This window comes from Nicotiana attenuata, chromosome 5 (genome assembly GCF_001879085.1).
Source record: "Nicotiana attenuata strain UT chromosome 5, NIATTr2, whole genome shotgun sequence".
Taxonomy (NCBI): Eukaryota; Viridiplantae; Streptophyta; class Magnoliopsida; order Solanales; family Solanaceae; genus Nicotiana; species Nicotiana attenuata.
The window spans coordinates 35,772,058-35,794,364 of NC_031993.1; positions in this window are offsets into that span (position 1 = coordinate 35,772,058).

A 22,307-nucleotide genomic window follows, 5' to 3' on the forward strand; every position below is an offset into this window, starting at 1 on the left:
ATGTTGCAGGCACAACAGCTGGCTATTTCTCAGCTGCAAAGTCGCCAGAAGACTCCTGGTACAGTAGCACCGGAGACAACTCCCCCGGCCGAACAGGTACCGCAGAGGTCAAGCAATAATGGGTCGACAGCCGATTCCGCCATCATAAAAATGCTCGAGGACCTCACCAAAAGGATCGAATCGGGCGAGAAAATGATAGCAGCCAACGATAAGAAGGTCGAGACTTACAACTCCAGGGTCGACCAAATACCGGGCGCACCCCCTATCCTGAAAGGTGTGGATTCGAAGATGTTCGTGCAAAGGCCGTTCCCTGAGGAAGCGGCTCGGAAACCCATTCCAAAGAAGTTCAGAATGTCAGAACTCCCAAAATACAACGGGACCTCAGACCCCAATGAGCACGTTACTGCCTACACGTGCGCAGTGAAGGGCAACGACATAAAAGACGACGAGATCAAGTCCGTCTTACTGAAGAAGTTCGGGGAAACACTCTCGAAGGGGGCCATGATGTGGTATCACAACCTAGCTCCCAACTCCATTGACTCATTTGCCATGCTGGCATACTCCTTCACAAAGGCACATGTCGATGCCATCAAAGTAGCAACGAGGAAGTCTGACGTGATCAAGATCAAGCAGAGGGAGAACGAAATGCTGCGAGAGTTCGTATCTCACTTCCAAATGAAACGAATGGAATTACCTCCGGTCTCCGACGACTGGGCGGTACAGGCCTTCACTCAAGGCCTTAATGAGCGGAGCTTAGTAGCTTCAAGGCAACTGAAAGAGAATCTGATCGAGTATCCCGTCATAACTTGGTCGGACGTCCACAACCAATATGAGTCAAAGATCAGGGTCGAGGATGATCAACTAGGAGCCCCCTCGGGCTCAGTATACCCGAGTAGGCTTCTGACGAAGGAGCCAAAGCCAAATAAGGAAAGATATCAGCCATACACCGAAGACAGGAGGAACGCCCCGAGGCGCAACCCTCCTCGCAACGATCGATTGATCAATCGAGGACAGAATCCTCGAGGACTCATTAATAGAGCCGGATTCGATGGAAACACGGGGCCAACAGGGGCACCGCGCTTATCAGAATACAACTTCAACGTCGATGTATCGGATATCATTTTTGCCATCAACAAAATCAAAGACACCAGATGGCCCAGGCCTATACAGTCGGATCCTTCCCAAAGGAATCATAACTTAGTATGTGAATTTCATAACACTCACGGCCATAGGACCAAGGATTGCCACCAACTCCGAGAGGAAGTAGCCAGGCTACTCAATAAAGGTCACCTTCGAGAATTCTTAAGCGACCGGGCCAAAAATCAGTTCCGAGAAAGAGAGGCGGCCAAAAAGAACGAAGCGAACGAGCCACAACATGTTATCCACATGATCTTGGGAGGCGTCGACGATCCCCAGGAGCCCGTGATGAGAAAGAAAACAGTATCCATCACTAGAGAAAAGCAAACTCGGGGGTACATACCCGATGATGCCCTCACATTCAGCGAAGAGGACTCTGAGGCCTTGTCTCAACCTCATAATGACGCACTGGTAATCTCTTTCTTCGTGAATATATTTCAAATAAAACATGTACTCGTGGATCCAGGTAGCTTGGCCAACATTATCAGGTCGAGGGTAATAGAGCAGCTCGGATTGTTAGACCAAATCGTGCCCGCCACTCGAGTCCTCAACGGATTCAACATGGCAAGTGAAGCAACGAAAGTAGAAATCACCCTCCCAGTCAACGTGGCCGGCACAACCCAAAATGTCAAATTTCATGTCATCGAAGGAGACATGAGGTACAACGCCTTGTTCGGGCGACCGTGGATACACTGCATGAGAGCAGTGCCATAAACACTCCACCAAATGATGAAATTCCCAACAAAGGACGGGATTAAAACCCTCCACGGGGAACAACACGCGGCAAGAGAAATGTTCGCGGCACACGATGTGGCACCGACACCAATATCTCCACTCTCGAAAGAACCAAAGGGCAAGCGAACTACATCATCGGCTAAGCCCGATTAAACATAGTGAAGGATCGTACCGCGTCCTCATTACAAGCGACAGGGACATACCAGACCTCGGAACATCGCCGGCGCATCCCACGCTAAAATATAATCATCTCTCTTTTCATTTTATATTTCACACTAACCCTCATGCAGGCACCCGGTCGAAACAACCAGAGCTCTTCCCAACCCGAAGGCCTTAGGTTTCAAAAGCATGCGTTGTACTCTTTTCCTTCGGCCGGGTTGCATCCCAAGAAGGGTTTTACCGTCAAGGTTTTTAACGAGGCAACATCTATATGCTACCTAAGGAAGATCCAGACAAATGTTCAAGGCTTCTTTTGGAATCAACCTCGAACACTGGAGGGCATTCCCCCGGAAGTTCATCCCCTCGATAAAGCCAAAAAATGCCAAATGGGGTCCCAATAGGAAAATGATGTCCCGGGCCAAACGGTCGAATGAACCGTGGCCACATAGCCGGGCCCCCAAGGGCGGAGACACATGTACTTATGCCAAGCAATCAAAGAACACCTTTTGTCAAAGCATCTCATACTCCAAAGGAAACTTAGCATTTTCGCTAAAACGATTCCTCCATCAAAAATGTCCCGAATACTCGAGGACTGGCGTCAACGATTCGGCATCCGCATGACCTCAGGGTCGAAACTCCAAACTCATAAGCCCTCTACGAGGCAGCGTGAAAATCATGAAACACCTCCAAGGCCAAAAGTGCCCCGAACACTCGGGGACTAGCGTCGAAAACTCAAAAATCACACGACCTCAAGGTCGGAATCTCTGAAATTGTAAGCCCTCAATGAGGCAATACCGAGTTGCAGAGTAATGGCTCCCGAGCCAAAACAACCTCGACGACTCGGAGACTGTCGCCAATCGCCATTCAGTAAAAAACCCGAGGTCGTAAGACCCCGAGCGGGCAGACTCGGTCTCGTAAGACCTATATAAGGCAACAACAAAAACTGTAAGACCTCAAGCAAGGCATGAATCGTACTTGTACCAAGTATCGACAAAACTGTAAGACCTCAAGAAAGGCATGAATCATACTTGTAGCAAGTATCGACAAAACTGTAAGACCTCAAAGGCATGAAAATTTTGTAAGACCTTACTACAGGCATAAACTCGATCCCGAAGTTTAGGCTATATATCGAACTTGTAAGATCCCTGAAAAGGCATACCCTCGATATAGACACCTAAACTACTACACTCGGGACCAAAAATGGCTCCGGCCAAGCACAAATGACTACGGTCATACGGCTGTACCAGCCAAACTAACGTGACTCGGGGACGCCCGACCGTTGCTACAAAATCATAGGACATTACTTCGAATCTACTTCGAAAAGAACCGGTTAAACAGGCTACCCTCGATATCGACAAAAGAGCTTCGACCACGTCAGCTCCACATCATTGACTTCGAGATACTTAGCCTCCGAGCCAAACCTTACGGGGTGCTCGATCATCGCCACGAAATGACTCGAAATCGAGGTTCTTCCCGAGCCGACGACGGGTCAGAGAAAAATTACTTCAAAAAGTCCTTAACGAGGGGAAAACAAAGCCAATAAAAGGTCGCTTCGACCCATGGCGTAAGAGACACTATCACCAGCCCACACAAATACAAAACTTGAGGGTCAAATGAGCTCGAGTCGTAACCCGATTCGGAGACAGAACCCAAAATAGTTAACTACACATGCCTAAGGGCAAAGCGTAAGAGCCATTGTCGCCAACTTACATTAAAAGGCCGCATCGGCCCAAGGCGTAAGAGCCAGTGTCGCCAACCCACACAAATACAAAACTTGAGGGTCAAATAAGATCGAGTCGTAACCCGATTTGGAGACAGAACCCAAAATAGTTAACTACATATGCCTCAGGGAAAAGCGTAAGAGCCATTATCGCCAGACTAATGAGCCTCAGGGCCACGCGCATAAAAGATCGCTTCGATCAAAGGCGTAAGAGCCATTGTCGCCAGCCCATGCAAACATAAAAGCTTGAGGTACAAACGAGCTCGAGTCGAAATCCGACTCGGAGACTAAACCCAAAACAGTTGAGCAAAAGCATAAGAGCTCAAAATCCAGCTTATACTAAAGGTCGCATCGACCGAGCGCGTAAGAGCCCTCGGGCTAGCCTAATGAGCCCCAAGGCCATATCATGAATCTAAGGATTCTCACCGAGTTTGAGACCAGTTCACCTGGCCAAATGCGAGACAGAAAGGGGTACAGAAGAAGTAAAGCCACAAGGTTTTCTTTTATACACATACACAAAAAAGCACATTCTCCATCTACAAACACACCCTGTAAATGCTACATACAAAATGGAAAAATCTACATCCTACCCCTGGGAGCTACGGCCTACCGGCCTCATCCTGACTCTCCTCGATGTCGGACAGGAGTAATCGAGCATCACGCTCGTCCGCCCTCGCTCGTGCCAACTCTTCTGAGAGGATAAAACCCCTAGCGCGGATCTCCTCTAGAATCTTTCTTCGAGACTTGCAACGAGCATATTCTTTAATCCTCTCTTCACGATCGAGGACCCTCTTCAACTCAGCTTGAGCATAGGTAGCGTCCTTCAAATAAATCGCCATCTCCTGATCAGCCTTAGTTCGGCTCAGTACAGCTCCGGTCCGGGCATCAACGATCTCAGCCCTGACCTTCGAAAGCTCGAATTCAAGCTTCGTGATCATATCCGCTTGAACTATAGCATTATCATGAGTTAAGCGGAGTTGAACCTCGAAGGCAGGAACTTTAGCCAAGGCATCCTTCTCCTCTAAAGCCTGAACCTCCGCCTGAGCTCTTAGCTCGTCACAGTCATTCTTGATTTGGTCGGCTTCATCCCGAAGATGTTCCAGGGCCTCTATCTTTTTCTGCAACTGGAATAAACGAAGTGTCAGCCTCAGAAGCTGAAAGGCGGAATGCATACGCACCCAGGACGGAAAACTTACCTGCTCCATCAAGTAGCTCTCGTAATTCAAGCTCCGGCAAGCCTCATATCGCAAGTGTGCCAGCTCGACTTCCTTTTCCTCGCAAATGAGCTTAAGGGATCTATCCTCATCCAGAGCTTTCCGGAACCTAGATCCATGATGGAGAAGCTCAGACCTAAGCCTAGCAAAATCTGTAGAAGAAAACTCGATAAGGAAAGCAAGACGCGGGATTCAAGAGGCCCGTGTCGAAACTCACCCCAAAGTGAGCCGGCGGACTTCCTCGAAGACCGAGGGAAAATCTGTTAATCTAGTCCCCTCAGCCCTGGAAGAAGCGACTCCGGTCTAGGCACGGTCGCTCGTAGAAACCATCTTTCCGGAATCAGGAACTACGGGCGCGGCAGGCTCAAACGGCATTTCCGTCTTGAAGCCCCAGCCCCATTTCGCCTTACTATGAGCGCCATCGCCCTGCGAATGCATGTACCGCTTATTATTGTCATTATTTAGCCTGGAAGCTGGCAACCCCTCCCCCTCTCCGGAGGAGCACGACCTCGCCTCTGAAGGCTCTTCGATACCTATAGCGGCAAGATTAATACGCAAAAAGGGAAAATGTCTCTCTGAATGAACAAAGGGTAAGGAAAAAGTAGTACGCACACATTCCGTGATGTTTTGCTTCCCATCTTCCCCGGGACACGGCTCGCCACCTACGCTCATCACAAGTCGAGTGGGTCGCCAACTTTCGAACCCAACTAGGCAGATCGGGAACGTCGCCCGACACCCATGATATCGCTACAGAAAAGAAAAAACACGGTTACAAAACTAGCCTTTGCCATAAACAAATCTGAGAAGGCACGGGATGTACCACTTACGTGCATAGTTCCATTCCTCAAGGAATGGCATAAGTTCCACGGGGATAACGTCAGCCGTCCGAACCTGGACGAATCGGCTCATCCACCCCCGATCACCATCTCCTTCATCGTCAACAACGAAGGGCGTGGTCGACCGACACCGCAAGGTTAGAAGACCTCGGTGGTGAAAGGGCCGATACAGCCTAATGAGATGACTGAGCGTAAATTCAAGCCCCGCCTTCTCCGCAAAGAACCTCATAATCAACACTACTCGCCAAAACGACGGATGTATCTGCACCAAGGTAACCCGATACCTTAAACAGAAATCGAGCACAACCCTATCGAGGGGCCCAGTGTGAAAGGATACGTGTACACGTTCAGGAATCTATCAACACGATCCGAGATGCCCTCATCCGGGGAAAGAGTCTGTAACACTACTCTCTCCCCCCATTCGCAGTATCTCCTCACTAACTCAAGGTGCCCCTCTCCTATCGAAGAAATAATCTTCAAGGAAGACTCTCTTTGATCCTGAGAATCGGGAGCGGAACTCTCCCGTCTCTACCGAACAGGGCTCGATGTAACAGTCATGGCTATGGCGAAACTAGAAGAACTGAAGCAGGAACCTGCACAAATACTTTAATGCTAAAGTAATGAAGGGCCCAAACGCAGAAACGAGAGGATAACTATCTAATATAGGGAGATCCCTAAATGAGCGGGAGCGACCCTATATATATATACGAAGAAGCGGCATCGTCGCCAATCCCGAGGTGGTACCCGACCTCGAGGATCTCCATCAAAAAGAAGCCAGGCTTTAAGAAGCCAACGACATCATCTCCAATCCCAAGGTGGTACCCAACCTAGAGGATCTCCATAAAAAAGAAGCCAGGCTTTAAGAAGCCAACGGCATCATCTCCAGTCTCGAGGTGGTACCCGACCTTGAGGATCTCCATAAAAAAGAAGCCAGGCTTTAAGAAGCCAATGGCATCATCTCTAGTCTCGAGGTGGTACCCGACCTCGAGGACCTCCATCAAAAAGAAGTTAGACTCCAGGAAGCATTTAGCACCATTGTAGGATTCGAGATGGTACCCTGTCTCGAAGGCTCCTCTTAAGAGGAAAAATAAGCACTTCGAGCTCCGTCCATAAGGGTTCGACCTCAGGATATCGCCTAAAGTCTGGCGAACCCTCATTTGGGACCTATCTACAACGCCTTAAAGGCTATTTACATCATGTTCAAAGCGATTTTCCAGGTGCCTAAAGCTAACCCTCACTCGGAGATCGCTCTCGAAAATTTCCAGGCTCGAGGTACTATTTTCGTATGACCCAAGGGTCCCAACGGTCCGAATCTATCGGATCAATTCAAGCTTGGCCCGAGATACAACAAAGGGCTCCGAGAGGTGCCGTTTTTATCAACCAAAGACCAGAAAGAATACTCGCATCCGGGTTAGATTGGACAATAGTCAACAGAGGCATACATTCAGAAATCTCCACAAATGTGAAAAGAATATGGCAAGCATCAAAGACGAAAGCCGAGAAAATATCTTTATATTCATAAACGTTTGGTTACAACAGCCCACGAGGGGTCCTTACATATGATTACAAAAGCCCATAAGGGGTCCTTACATAGAAACAAAGAAGCAAAGGGGTGCACACCCATAGTAAAAGCCTAAGAGCCTAGTCTACCCTCGAAGGTCCATCTCCGGTAGCAGCGTCTCCGAGCACTATCTCCTCGAACGTGCATCCTCAACGATCTCATCCCAGTCCCTCAAAGTAGCACTTCAGAGGAGAAGACAAAGAAGAAAGTAGGAGGAGCAGAATGGGATGGAAAAACGCCATAGCCCGGTAGAGGGCTCGGTGGGCGTCGGCCTTGCTTGCACGACACAGCTACTTTATGCCCACTTCTTGGGGCATTATGCCGTGCAAGCCTCCGGCCAAAGATGCCTCTTAACCCCAAGGAATCCAAAAGGGGTGTTGTGCGCCAGGCCGGAGTAGGAGGGTGAGCAGCGGTGTATAGTCTGAGCGCCCTCATGAGTAGCGGTGTAAAGTCCAAACATCCTTCTATATCCGAAGAAGTCGGCCGCCCCTGTATCATCACCTCGAGCCAATAACGACAGCGGTAACAGGCTTAACAACAACAACAATAGCGACAAGATGATATGATCTCGCTCGACAAGGGGAAACTCAGGCAGAAGGCCACACAACCTTAAAGTCGTAAACCCTAAACATGGTGGTTAGAAATGGAGGAAGATAGTGAGAAGAAAGGGATGAATGAATAGAGAAAGGCACTTGGATAAAGAGATAGTGCCAGAATGCCCCTATTTATAGGAAGTGATAACACGGCCATCAATGCCTTTGAAAGACGGATCGGCAGGCGCAATCAAGGCGTTCTTGAAAAACTGAATCGACGGCGGTACTGTCACTTTGAAAAATGGGGATCGACAGTGCATTGAATGACGCCGAAAAGACAAGTCCATGGGATGTCCCGGTTATCGTGAAGGCCCGTGTCATAGGTTGCATCACCGGTATGATATCGTCACAGAAAGCCCGAAGGGTCGGATGTCAAAATCATTTCCCATCGCTTTGTTCTAGGAAATGTGGAGACTATCTGTATACGATGAAATCGGAGGGTCCAATTTCCCGTCATTGAGGCGTTTCAGAAGACCATCTCGGAGCCCCAAGGCCGCAAAGCTGTGACCGAGTTCCCTCCCTTGAGGCTCGTCGACACCCGGTCTAGAGGCATTATTGACCGTGGCAAGGGTAAAGACGGGGAGATCCCAAGACACGCGGCTAAGTCTGACAAAGCCTAGCTGGCCTACTCTGAACGGCTTACTCTGGACCCAAATCAGGGTGTCATGTCTAGCCGTCCCTTCTCCATATCTTCACAATTAATGTATTTTATACCGTGTAGGGATTCGCCTTCCATATAAAGGGGATCTTTGTCATTTTGTAAAGTACAGCTGTTACTCCAACTATTTCACACGAAATATACAAGAACTCTCTCTTTTATCTCTAACATACTCTCTCGATATTGTTGCTCTTATTTATTATCTTCATACTTGTTCTTCATTTATTGCTTATCATTGGTCATAAAGAGCCTTCGCTGATTATTTTACAACTGCTTGCCCTTCCCCGATTGCCTTTAATAGCTCGAGCCCGAGCCCAAGAATCAACCTCGAGGCCCCGTATCGGTCAGTCCGAGGCCCCGATTGGCTAGTTCATCGGTTTAATTATAACTCCATTTTAGCTCACATTTCATCTCTGAACTTCATACATATAGCATCATCTGCTTAAACAACTAGCATAAAAATAGATCACGTATTTTTAGAGTCCCATCAACAAAATTAATTGTTATTACCATTTTCACGGTAAACAGTAGTATATCTGTAGGATTTGAATAAGTTTAGTCTCATCCCTTTCTCATTTATTTTGCATTCTTCGTTTAACATTCCATAGTTAATAGAACTACTTAATTCTGACTTAATGCCACATCACTATGTATTCCTCCCTTTAGGAGAGTACTAAGATTTAGCACTACGACGATCTACCTATAGATGTTTTAAATCTTCATCTTTTGCGTGTTTTCACATCACCGATGACCCTTACTCGCCTTACGGTAATCCTTCTATGCTAAGGATAACAAAATTCCTTACTCACGAGGGTGACACTTAGTGTAACTGGCACATATAGTCCCGTAAGCTTAACTTTGCTCACATTGCTTGCTTTAGAGAAGCGTTTTCTTGAATGACCTTTAAAGGTTATTCTTCTGTCGTCCATTCTATTATTGTCGGAACACTATCTCTGAAATTCTCATGATGCCGACTATTATCAAATCATTCAGTCCCTAATTCATGTTTAGTTTATCTTGTTCACCAGCCCATACTGATTTCTATTAATCTAAGGTCTAGCTTTTCCTTTTGGTAATCACGTTAGAGTCACGCACTTATTTCTCGAAATGAGGATATGACTTTATGGCCTATACTCCTTTCTTGTCTCAAGGCCTGTCACCTCTCGTCTTTTCCTTCTCTTGACTATAGACTCTGTAATACTATCATTTTTTTATCTACCGTTGCCATCCATGTATCACATCTTACTCATAATGGTTTATTAACTCTCTTCTTATTTCCCTGCTAACATTTATGTCTATCACTTTATTCTGAAAACTTCAACAAGACATTCTTTTGCTTTTAGCTCCCCTTGATCCATCCACTAGCTCTTCTAAGGACGGGAGCCACACTAAAGTAATATTCATCCCTTCTAGGATTTCAGTGCCTGTCTTTGTAATTTTTTTTTGAATATTCTAGTATTCATATCTAGCTGTACTATTCTAGAGTGCACCATTTGGGTGTCTCACAAGGAGATCTATTATCATATTTGCAATATCCTTCGGAAATGTCAACTAAGCAAACAATCCATCCATCATCTTAGGTTACTCTAACCCTAGCCGGGTCCTGATATCCTGTCCTTCTCTTAAACCATATCTGTTAGCTCCCATGGGCATAACTGAGATGGGTGTGGCCGGTTGTACATACATCTGTTATTGTTGAAGGTAACTCAAAAGGCTTATATTTCTCTGCCTGAATTGTAAATACTGATATTCTTCATTAACTGGGTGCCTCGTATCCTTCTTCACCTTGCTTCTTTTACTTGTTAAAACTAGTATCTACCTTCTGAATCTCTCATTGCTTTTCACCATATGGGTGGATAGATATTCTTGCCTTAAGGCTCCTTATCAAAAAGCTTACACATCTTAGTACACACATGTTCTGCTAAAGACCTCACATTTATCCATCATAAAAATGATGCAAAATCGAGTTCCTCTAACTCAACTCTACCACAACCACATGCAATATCTTACCAACTATCTTTTGGATGTAGGCATCGTCTTATTATGAATAAAATAGAATTTAGGAGTCTGAATTATTACAAGTGAGCTCTACCACACGATCTAGAGTAAGAAGAGAGAGTGACAGTCCTAAATGCTCTATAGCCTCCTGCTTATAAGTGCGGTGCACAACACACCCATAAAAAAGACTCTACTAGACACAGCTTGTAGACTCCCTAGGACAGAACTACTCTGATACCACTATCGTCGCGACCCAAACCAATGGGCCACGACGGGCGCCTTACTCAACCGAGTACCATAGTAACTCTTTCGTATCATTCTATCATATGTAAATGAACTAGAAAGGCTGTCATGAGATAACTAGAATAAAGCATGAGGGAATTCTCGACATAGGATAATCCAGTATGATATACCTACTTATAGATATGACGTACGGGCCTATAAGGCAAAAATGATCACTCGTACACTGAAATAGCCCGACAAGGCCATACAATCTTTCATATACATGACATATGTCTACAAGCATCTAAGAGTAGATGAATACCATAAAGGTCGGGACAGGGTCCCGCCATACCAATCAATACATGTCCAAATCATACTGACCAAATAAGCAACTACGGAGCAAATGGAGCGCACCAACACCTACCGCTGAGCTGATAGCCTACTTGGAGGACTCTCAACCTGTCTATCGAGACCTGCGGGCATGAAATGCAGCGTCCCCAGGCAAAAGGGGCGTCGGTACAAATAAAGTACCGAATATGCAGGGAATGAAAATCAGTAAATAATAGACATGAGAGAAACATGGAGTAAAAGACTCAACATGTAAGTCTGCATAGCTCTGTGAATCGTTTAATATTTTTAATTTCATGCATATGCATATAAATGTCATACCATGCATAGGTGTTTGCGTTCATAACACCATCAAGCCTCTGAGTGAATCCCATCATATCATCTCGGCCATTATGGGCAAAATCATCAACGTTTACCAGCTGATTAGGTGGTGGTGCACATATAACACCATAACTTTTCCTCATACCCCATATATNNNNTATATATATATATATACATATATATATATATATATATATATATATATATATATATATATATATATATATATATATAAACACACGTATATAACGCCATCTGGTCATGGATAATGTGCATGTATAACTGAATGCAATGCATAAGAAGTGATTTAATAAGATTTCTCGGTATGTCATAAGATCAATACGCCTTTCATTAATATCATGAAATAAAATTTATTAACTTACGTATTTTCTGAGACCCATGAACAGATGATAGAATAATAGGACACATGGGGAAGCAAGAACATAGGCACTTCTAGTACTTCTATGAATAGAGTCATTTATGAAACTTGTGCATTTGCTCATTTCATTTGTATCGTATGGATCATGCCAAAAGGAAAGAAGGGATAGCCTTAACATACCTGAGCCAATTCTCTTGACAATCCCTCTAACACATGTCAATTGTGACAAAACACGTAACGGCGAGGTCGAAGCAGGGAAAAATTCGTATGATATTCTTGAGAAAAATTGTACTGAGCTCTCTTATAATTTGCAATTCACGCTGCTATAGCATGTAAGGTTTCATATGAATTCCCTTTCTGATAATTCCATCCGTTACTTAGCAAGCTATACATCTTATTTTAATGTAGGAAAGCTCTTAAAATTAGGGGTTGTGGGCACCACTTGGTATGATGACTTGGCCTACAAAATCCTCCAAATAAGCCACCTAATCTCATAAATCAAAGAGTCACCATATAGGTCTTGATCCATTTTCCACTGGCTGCCACGTTGAGGCTTATCCAAAGATCTTAATTAATTAGTTAATCTCCCATTAAAATCAATAATTACCCAATTATCCACATAATTAAGAATTATCTCAAATTACTTGAAATACTACTCACTTTTAACATACTTTATACACCTTACTATCATGGTCATGTGGTACCTTGTATGGCACTAGTCCATAAATACGGGGTATTATCGCTTGGATCGTATTTTATCTCAAAATCAGAATCTCCAACAAAACTCATTTTCTTTGACTTGTTTACTCTCTAACCTTGAAGACACTTACTTATCACTTGTTTGAAATAGCATAATACTTATAACCTCAAAAATAATCTCATTCCCGAGCTTACGTCAATTAACTTACAACGAAACTTTAACGTACGAAAATGCGGGATGTAACATCTCATTACCGAGCTTATATCAATTTACATATGGCGTACTTTCACGTATGAAAACATGGGGTGTAACGGAATAAAAGAAAAGGGGACTAATTGTCGACCGTTGATGAATTAGATCAACGGTCCAGATCATTTGTGTTTATTTTAGGAGTGCTGAAGAGCGGTGACGTTGTGTTTCTTGATTGGCTTAGAATGGGTGGCATGTATTGCCAACTTGGATGGATGGGGTGGGTTCCAGACCGGGTCAAGCACATTGGTCCTGTGTATTTGGGACAAAATAGCTGGAATATGAATTTAAATAGTAGCCACATTGTATTTAATTAAACAATTTTCAATTACGGCCTTTAATTTTAACCCCCTTTATAATTAAAGTAATTAGACTTAATTAATCTCAATTAAATGCAATAAAATATAATCATAAAATATATTATAAATTAATGTAATTAATTAATTAAAATATTGTGAAACTAATTTTGGTTAGTTAAAGTAATAAAAGTAGCATAGTCATAAATTTAAGACTAATTCAATGAATTAATTGTAAAATTTGTTTACTAAATTATAAAGGTTATTTTAATATTTTCAATATAGCAAAAGTAATATAATTTATAAGTATTTTAATACTAGATTGCTATTTATTCAACATTGTTAATTACTATAGCCTAATATATTTTAAGAAACAATAACTATTATTGATTAAAATACTTTACCACGTTTATAGCCAATTAATAAGCACAACTAATTTACTTCTAAATGGGAGGGTCAAAATTGGTAATCAACAACTATCAAGTCCTAAAAGCTGTCTTAGGGACATCCGATGCCCTAATCTTCATCTGATAGTAGCCAGGTCTCAAATTAGTCTTGAAAACACCTTGGCACCCTGAAGCTGGTCAAATAAAACATCAATTATGGGCAACGAATACTTATTCTTGATAGTGACCTTGTTCAACTATCGATAATCTATGCAGATCCTCATCGATCCGTCCTTTTTCTTAGCAAACAACATCGGCGCACCCTAAGGTAAAATACTAGGTCTAATGAATCCTTTTATGAAAATCTTGCAACTGATCCTTCAATTCTTTCAACTTAGTTGTAGCCATACGGTACGATGGAATAGAAATGGGCTCCTGAAACCAAATCAATGAAAAAGTCGATATGTCACGCCCCAACCTCGAGGAGCACGACCGACGCTCAACTGAGATACCCCAGTCAAGCAAGCCTATACAATGCATTCTACCCAAACTCACCCATGAACAAAGGGAAGATATATTTTATTAATTAGACAATGAGAGGTCATGTGAACAACACCAGTTCATTACCATTAGATACATCATTTATAAGTCTCAGAATACATACACTTTCATTGTTTGAAGTGAAACATGTGATACAAATACAACACCTTTAGTTTAACTTTCCCAAAACAAAGATACAACCCACACTATGTATATGGAGCCTCTAATGGATACAACCGAGTAGTATGATGGTGCCGGCAACAAGGCTCTGGCTATGCCTCCAAAACGCTATACATAGAGGGCAAAATATACAAAACCTAAAAGGAAGTGGGGCTCACCAAGTCAGCTAAGGAAAGGATATACTGCTATCACTGATGAATACCGCCTGCTGTGAAACCACCTGCATCCATTAAAGATGCAGCGCCCCCGTCAAAGGGGACGTTAGTATATATTGGATAGTACTGGTAAAACTAAACACACTCTCAGTAGAATAAGTAACAGTAATATAAGAAGGAAACATGGAATCAATGGGAACCTCAAACAATATTAAAGTGTCAAGTAAATTTCATATTTTTAAGTTGGGAGATCTATAGTACCGATACACCATCGTGCTTTTAACACAGAGTCCGATCTCAGCCCGATTGGCTAATCCATCTCACCTCGAGACATCCAGTCACAACACCACCATGTGCGCGGTATGGCTTCCGATCTCAGCCCGATCGGCTAAGCCGTCTCACCACAATACCGTGTGGGTCGACATCACATCACATCCCACTAGCAATCATCTCATCCCATTTAAGGGGAAATATCTCAACACATAAATCTCATCCCATATAAGGGAAATAATCTCATCACATCAGCACGAGGATTTACCCCTCTATCACTCCTACACCGGCACATGTAGTTTCGGGGTTAGGTTATTTCGACCTACCCTTCCCCGGTGATGAAACGATATTCCTAAAACATTTATTATTTAAAGGATTTTCAGCTCATTTCATAATCTTTCACACATCTTTCCATTATTGGCACTAGTGGCTACAAGTGTAATATCATTCTCGGCACGTCGGTCGTATTTCATATTTCATGCTCACCCATATAACTATCAAGCGTTACCATGGATCATCATCACCAAGAGGATTTCAAATCAAGACTTTAAGTGTGTGTATATATATATGAGCAATGAGAGTCTTAATCACATAGAGTTTCTCTTCCACAATTAGGCATACTAACTTGCAATTAAAACGTGATTTTTAAATCACAACACCTTTAATACATTGGTCATACTAGATTACATTCTCGGAGGAAATCATGATATGATGGGAACATTCGGAACATATTTTGAGTATATACGTCTTTCACCACAACACTTATTCTAGAATAATCAAATTTCGTAGGAAGGACTTAGAATATGAGAAATAAGAAATAGAGCAAATCATAATCACCACTTACGAGGACATAATAGAATTCAATTTTTACAAGAGGAGTTTAGCCAGCATACCTCGCTTGAGCTTTCCTTAAATTACTACAACGTTCCGGAAATCCTAGCGACTTGAATCTATTAGAGGCATGACAAATTTGAACCATAATTAGGAAGATATTCGTGGGTTCGGCTCATTTGAGCATTTTACCAAACACTAGGTGTGCAATTTAGACCACAAGGCCCTAGGTAACTAATTCCCAAGTCCATATTTCACCCAAATCGGTTCAACAATTCCCATACCACCATTTTTAGCACATGCAATGCACGATGACTAACTTCCAACCCCCAGATTCATGTCTCCCATTACCCATGTTCAGCCCAATTACAAAGTTGAGAGCTGGGGAGTAGAGCCTAACCTCTTAGAAGGAGAACCTTGAAAGCTTTCCTTGTTGAATTCCAAGGCTTGAGCAAGGGATGATTAGTAGGATGGTGGGAGCTTCTTGATTCCTCTCTAAAACACTCATCCTCTCTCTAAAACAGCTGTTGAAACCAGCCAAAATAACCATAAAGTCGTTTTCATAAAAATGGGATCAGGTGAAATTTTCAAAAACATAAACTTAAAAATTTGGGTCTAGGGTCACAAGCTGAACCGCAGAACGAGTATGTGATTCGTAAAGGGGACCGCATAAATGGTCCCAAAAACTGGGCAGGCCTGGATAAGTCTGCGACTGATCTGTAGTTCGTAGATTAGTTCTGCGGTTGCATAATGGACCGCAGAACCTCCTTCCAAAGTTTTCTCTTACTAGTTCTACGACGGATGCACGGCTTGCGGCGGATCTGCTGTCCGTGGAGTAGTTCTACGGTGCATAATGTACTGCAGAAATGCCCTGTTCTGCAACAATTTTTCTTTAACTCACCAATGCACTGTTCAACCCAAAAGTCGGTACAGTAGCGAGTTATACATCATCAAACACATGAGCCTCCATTGGCATCACGAAACCACGGGTTCTAGATGAAATTTTATGGGGCCTTACACGATATCCATGTTGGGTTGCATACCTAGAAAATCTGTAGATTACACCTCAGCAAACTCACTCACAACCGGTACCAAATCCATAGAAGGAACCACCGCCACTAGAATCACGGATATAATCCAAATACGCCAACACCCCTTCTCGACAATATGCTGAGCCCTCAAATATAAAACCACCCTGCTAGTGGAGTGACCAAGAGTCCCTCTCCACTCTAATCGAGATAACCTTGACATGGCTAAAGTCACAGTCTTGTCATGACAATCCTAGTTGCGTGATACGAGGACAACCAATCCATACCAAGAATGACCTCAATATCCACCATATTAAACAATAGAAGATCAACTATAGTATCAAAGCCATTCATAGTGATACTACAAGGCCGATACACCCGATCAACTACAATAGAATCTCCAGCCAGTGTAGACATAGAAACATGAACATAAAGAGAATCACGAGACATACTCTAATGTGAAGCAAAATATGAAAACACATAAGAATATGTAGAACCCGGATAAAAACAACATGTAACCATCTCTATGATAGAGTGAGATAATACTTATAATAACTGCATCAGACGACCCCGCCTCAAGTCTAGCTGAAAATGCATGACAACGGGGTTGAACCCCACCAACTTGTCCTCTACCTCTGGAATGACCTCTCAGTAGCTGACCTCCACCTCTAACTGATTGGACCCCACCTCGGACTTCCTGATCTAAGCCTCTAGCTGGTGTGTTGATGGTGGAGCCACTGGTGCCAGAATCATGGCACAAGTACCCTGTTGTGGCATGTTGCTCGGTGACCTAGGGAAAAACTTTACGATGTGCCTCAGATCCCCACATGTATAACAAGCCCTTGGCTGACGTGACTACTAACTCGAGAACTATCGATGTCAACTTGAAAAACCACCCTAGGTACTCTGTATTGAAGGTTCACTAACGGGATCTGGAGGGGCACTGTATGCTAGATGCTCGAGACGAGGTCCATAAGCACTACGGCTGCTAGAAGCACCATGGGTGACCTATAGGGCTGACTGAATTGGCCTGATAGAATGGCCTCTACCAAAGGAACCCCTGCCTCCAAATGAGGCATCACTGAATCCTGTAAAATGAAGGGGTCTTTTGTCACAGGTCGTCTCCCTAGCCTAGCCTCTGGTGCACTCGATCCTCTTGGTGATCTCAACTATCCGAGTAAAAGATATCTCATCCTCGATCTCTCTAGAACTTTGAACTCCGATGCTGTAGGTAAGACCATGTATGAACCTCCGCACCTTCCCCCTCTTAGCTGAGATCAGGATAGCTACATGGCATAACAGATCCAAAAATCTAGTCTAATACTGAGTAACGCTCATGCTACACCGCTGAAGGCGCTTAAACTGACTGCGAAACTCCTCTCTCTAAGTGAAGGGGATGAAATTCTCCAAGAACAACAGCGAGAACTAAACCCATGTGAGTGGAGGTGATCCAGTTGGCCTTCACTGTACATACACCTACCACCACCTCTTGGCAGAACCATGCATCTGAAACACTGTGAAATCAACTATGTTTGTCTCCACTATACCCATGTTGTGCAAAATCTCATGGAAACTGTCCAAGAAGTCTTGAGGGTCCTTAGAATGTGTACCACTAGAGTGAGAGGGATAAGACTTGGTGAACCTGTCCAATGTCTTTAGGTTATTAGCTGACATACCAGGTCTCTCACGGGGCTATGTAAATAGGCTGAATCGCCCCAACTGTTAGAGCTACTGGGGTCTGATACCCATGAGCCATCTGCTCTAGAGTATGAGTAGTGGGAGTCTGAGCTCCTCCCCCAGCATGAGAAATGGCTGGTGCAACAGGAAACACACCGGCCTAGCCCATACTCTCCATAATACCCACATGCGGACTAAGGCATCCTAAAGCAATGGGTAGCAATGAACCCCTTTGTGACCTTAGCTCGTCCTACTAGCTCGGTCAGAACTGGGATCTCATCATTCTGCTCTATCTGAGGCTCAACAACAGGTGCCACCGTGGGTGCTCTAGACTGAGCTCTGCCTCTACCTCTGGCTCTACCCGGGCCCCGACCCATACCCCTGGTATTGGCTGCAATCTGGGGCTCCGACTCCTGATCAGCTGCGGATGTCGTATGTGTCCTCACCATCTGTGAGAGAAAAAGAGAAGAATGATTCAAAGATAGCGATAGAAAAAAATCGCACACTAGAGAAAAGAAGATAGTGAAGTTTCCTAAAGCCTTATAGCCTTTAGAAGATAAGTACAGACGTCTCCGTTCCGATCCTCAAGACTCTACTAAGCTTGCTCATGACTCGTGAGACCTATGCAACCTAGTGCTCTGATACCAACTTGTCACGACCCAAAATGCAAACCAATTGGGGTGGTGATGGTGCCTAACACCGCTGGATTGGCAAGACAACACACAATAGATAAATAGGAAGAACTGCTATAAAACACTGACAATAGAATAATTAAATAGCTCAAAGTCAATTGTAAGATAAATATAATAAGAGTAAATCCAACATCTAGCGTAAACCATCCCAAGATATGGAGTCACAAGTACATGAGCATCTAGAGTTTTATTCTACGTATACTGTTCTAAAAGAAATACAACACTGTCAAATGAAAACAGTATAATGAAAATAATAAGATGACTTAAGGCCTGCGAATGGGATGTAGCTCTACCTCGAATCACCTGCCCGGTATCCACTAAGCACTTCTTGGGACTCTGTTGGTACCAATATCTGAATCTGCATAAGAATTGCAGAAGTGTAGTATGAGTACAACCGACCCAATGTACTCAATAAGTGTCGATCCTAACCGCGATGAGGTAGTGAAGAGGCTAAGACAAGACACCTACAATAAACCTGTGCAGTTATATCTCAAGAAGTAACGAAATAACAGATGAAGAATCAAATATACCAATAGGATAGGGATATGAAAAAGGGGTAACAAACGGAAACATGAAGTAAAGTATCACTAAGTAAACCTCTTTCAAAAATAAATAACGAAACCACAAAGCCAAGCCCACATTCAAAATATCAAGGTAAAGAAAAATGAAATCAACAAAATTGCACGGCATCACCCTTCACGCTTTTACTCTCATCCTCACATAATAATATTAAATCAAGTGAACGGAATCACCCTTCATGCTTTTACTCTCATCCCCACATAATAATAAGAAAGCAAGTGTACGACATCACCCTTTGTACTTTTTTCCTCACGTTCACTCAAGAAATGTTATCAATATGTGAATAAGGCACGGCAACACCCTTCATGCATTTCACTCTTCCTCACCAAGGAATCACATACACCACATTTCCAAACAATGTGGGAAGCAAATTCAACACCAACAATAGTATTTGAACACAACTCGTCATATAGGAATCTCTTAGCAAATAGCACCCACAACTAATCAACAATTCAATAATCTCAATATAGAAGATAACATGAATACGAGAGATTAAGGAATTAAACTATCTATCTAAGGCATGAAAGATATAGTACACAAATAACATGGTATAATTAAGGCTAATTCTACCCGCATGCTTATCCCATGACCAACACATAGACACATATCACCTTGCATATACGCTGCCCCCAACTCATAGATCACGTAGCAAAGACTCGATTCGATCGTATTCCTTTCAAATAAAGATTAACCAAGATACTTATCTCTTTCCGGAACACAATCAACAATCTAACACGGCTTTTGCTTAGAACAAACCTCCAAACCAATCGAATCTAGTCAAATATCATTCATACAATTCAAAATAAGCTTTAATAATTACCCATGAATGAAAAAACTTCAATCTTTAACCTAATTTAAAAAAGTCAACAAAAAGTCAATCCGGGCCCACGTGGTTGAAATCTGAAATTAAGACCAAATCCCAATTACCATTCACTCTTGAGCACGAAATTTATTTCAAAATCAAACCACAGTTCGAATTCTAAATCTCAATTTTACAAAATTCCTAAATTTTACCCAAAATCCCCAATTTCAACTTTGAAATTCATAGCTTTGATGACGAAATTCATGAAAAAGTAGTTGAAATTGATTAAAAATAAGTTAATGTTACTAATCTATGAACTTGAGAAGAAATTACTCTCCAAAATCAGCCTCAATGGAGTCTAGGATTCAAAAATGGTGTAAGATGAGCTAAGTCCCAAAATTTCCATATTTTACCCAACTGCAGATGCTGCAATTGCTAACAACTGGTTGCAATTGCGAACCAGCTTCTGAGCCTCCAATATTGCAAAAGCAATGTTTCCATTGCAAATGCAAACCTGGTCAGTCCGCTAACATGAAGAAAACATTATAATTGTGAAGCTTCCCTTAAGCTCTCAAGTCGCAAATGCGACTGCCTCATCTCAAATGCGAAGCCCCCCTATCCGCGATTGCAATATAAACTTCGCAAATGTGAAATGCCCAGCCCCAGCCCATCTTTGCAAATATGATCCATCTACTTTCATGATAGAATGCTTCTTAAGTTAATCAATATAATCCGGAGAGCATAAGGACCTTTACAAAGATAATGTTGGGTTAAAATAAGTGTTAAGAAAGTATCGTGAGGGTTGCAAGTTAAACGAATCAAAGATGTTATAACACGTGCTTTTGGGGTAAACTAGGAGTGTTTAATGTCCTAAGGAGGTCATGTTTTAAGGTAATTAAATCATATAATATTCGTATGTTTAGTTTTGGAGACAAACAAGTTGTAAAACAAAAGACGACAAGAGTTGTCGTAAGTTACGTTCATAATTTTACAGAAATTTCGGTCTAATATCACTTAAATTCATCTCAATATAGTTGGATTTATTGGGTAGTTCATCCACCAAGTTAAATACCTGCGAGTCTAGATATCAACGCATTAAACCATTCATCAATATGACATCATAGTAGAGATATATTCACATTTTCGCGACACTGCACATGCAGCCCCTATGCGACCCACAAAGTCAGTGGAAGCTTACCTTGTTACATAAAGCCGTGACCTTCGTCTCCAAGTCTCATTTTCTAAAAAACTAAACCTCTAAGCACCTCTAAACTCTCTCTAAGCATATCCTAAAGGTTCGTACACAAATCCAAGGCCAAACCACCTAGGTTCTTCATTAAAAGTGTTGTAGAAGTAGTGGAGATCACTTACATGATGTTGTTGATGAGTTGTGAGTTCTTTCAAGTGTTGTTCTTGGAGTTCTCGTGCTGTTTAAAGGTAATATCTTCTAGTACGTGATTTTGTTCATATCTAAGCTCTAGCTAAGTTGTTTGAAGCTAGAAGTTATGAGTCGATGGTCAAAAGACATATAGAAGTTGTGATACCATGTTAGACTGTTTGAGGTGTTTTTATGATGTTGTTACGGCTGATATTTTGAGACGTGTGTGTGTGTGTTTATATATATATATATATGCTATTGTTGATATGTAACTTGAAGAGAAGAAGAGGTATAGACGATTGTGTGTTGCCAGTTAAGGACCAAGCTTGTTGCTCGATGTATCGTAAGCTAGCTATGTCGTAGCTTAATGGTGGCCCTATTGTTGCTGTTATATTGTATTGTTTGACTGGTCTTATGCTGGTGAGGTGCTGGATATATGGATTAATGGTGGCATATTATTGTTGATGTTGTGACCTTGAGGGAGGTGAAAGAAACGGGGGAGATGCTGTCTGATTTGCCGTAGAACGAGCTTGTCGTGTGATACCTAGTTGATGTGTTACTCTTGTTGATATATATATATATATATATATATATATATATATATATATATATATATATATATATATATATATATATATATATATATATATATATATATATATA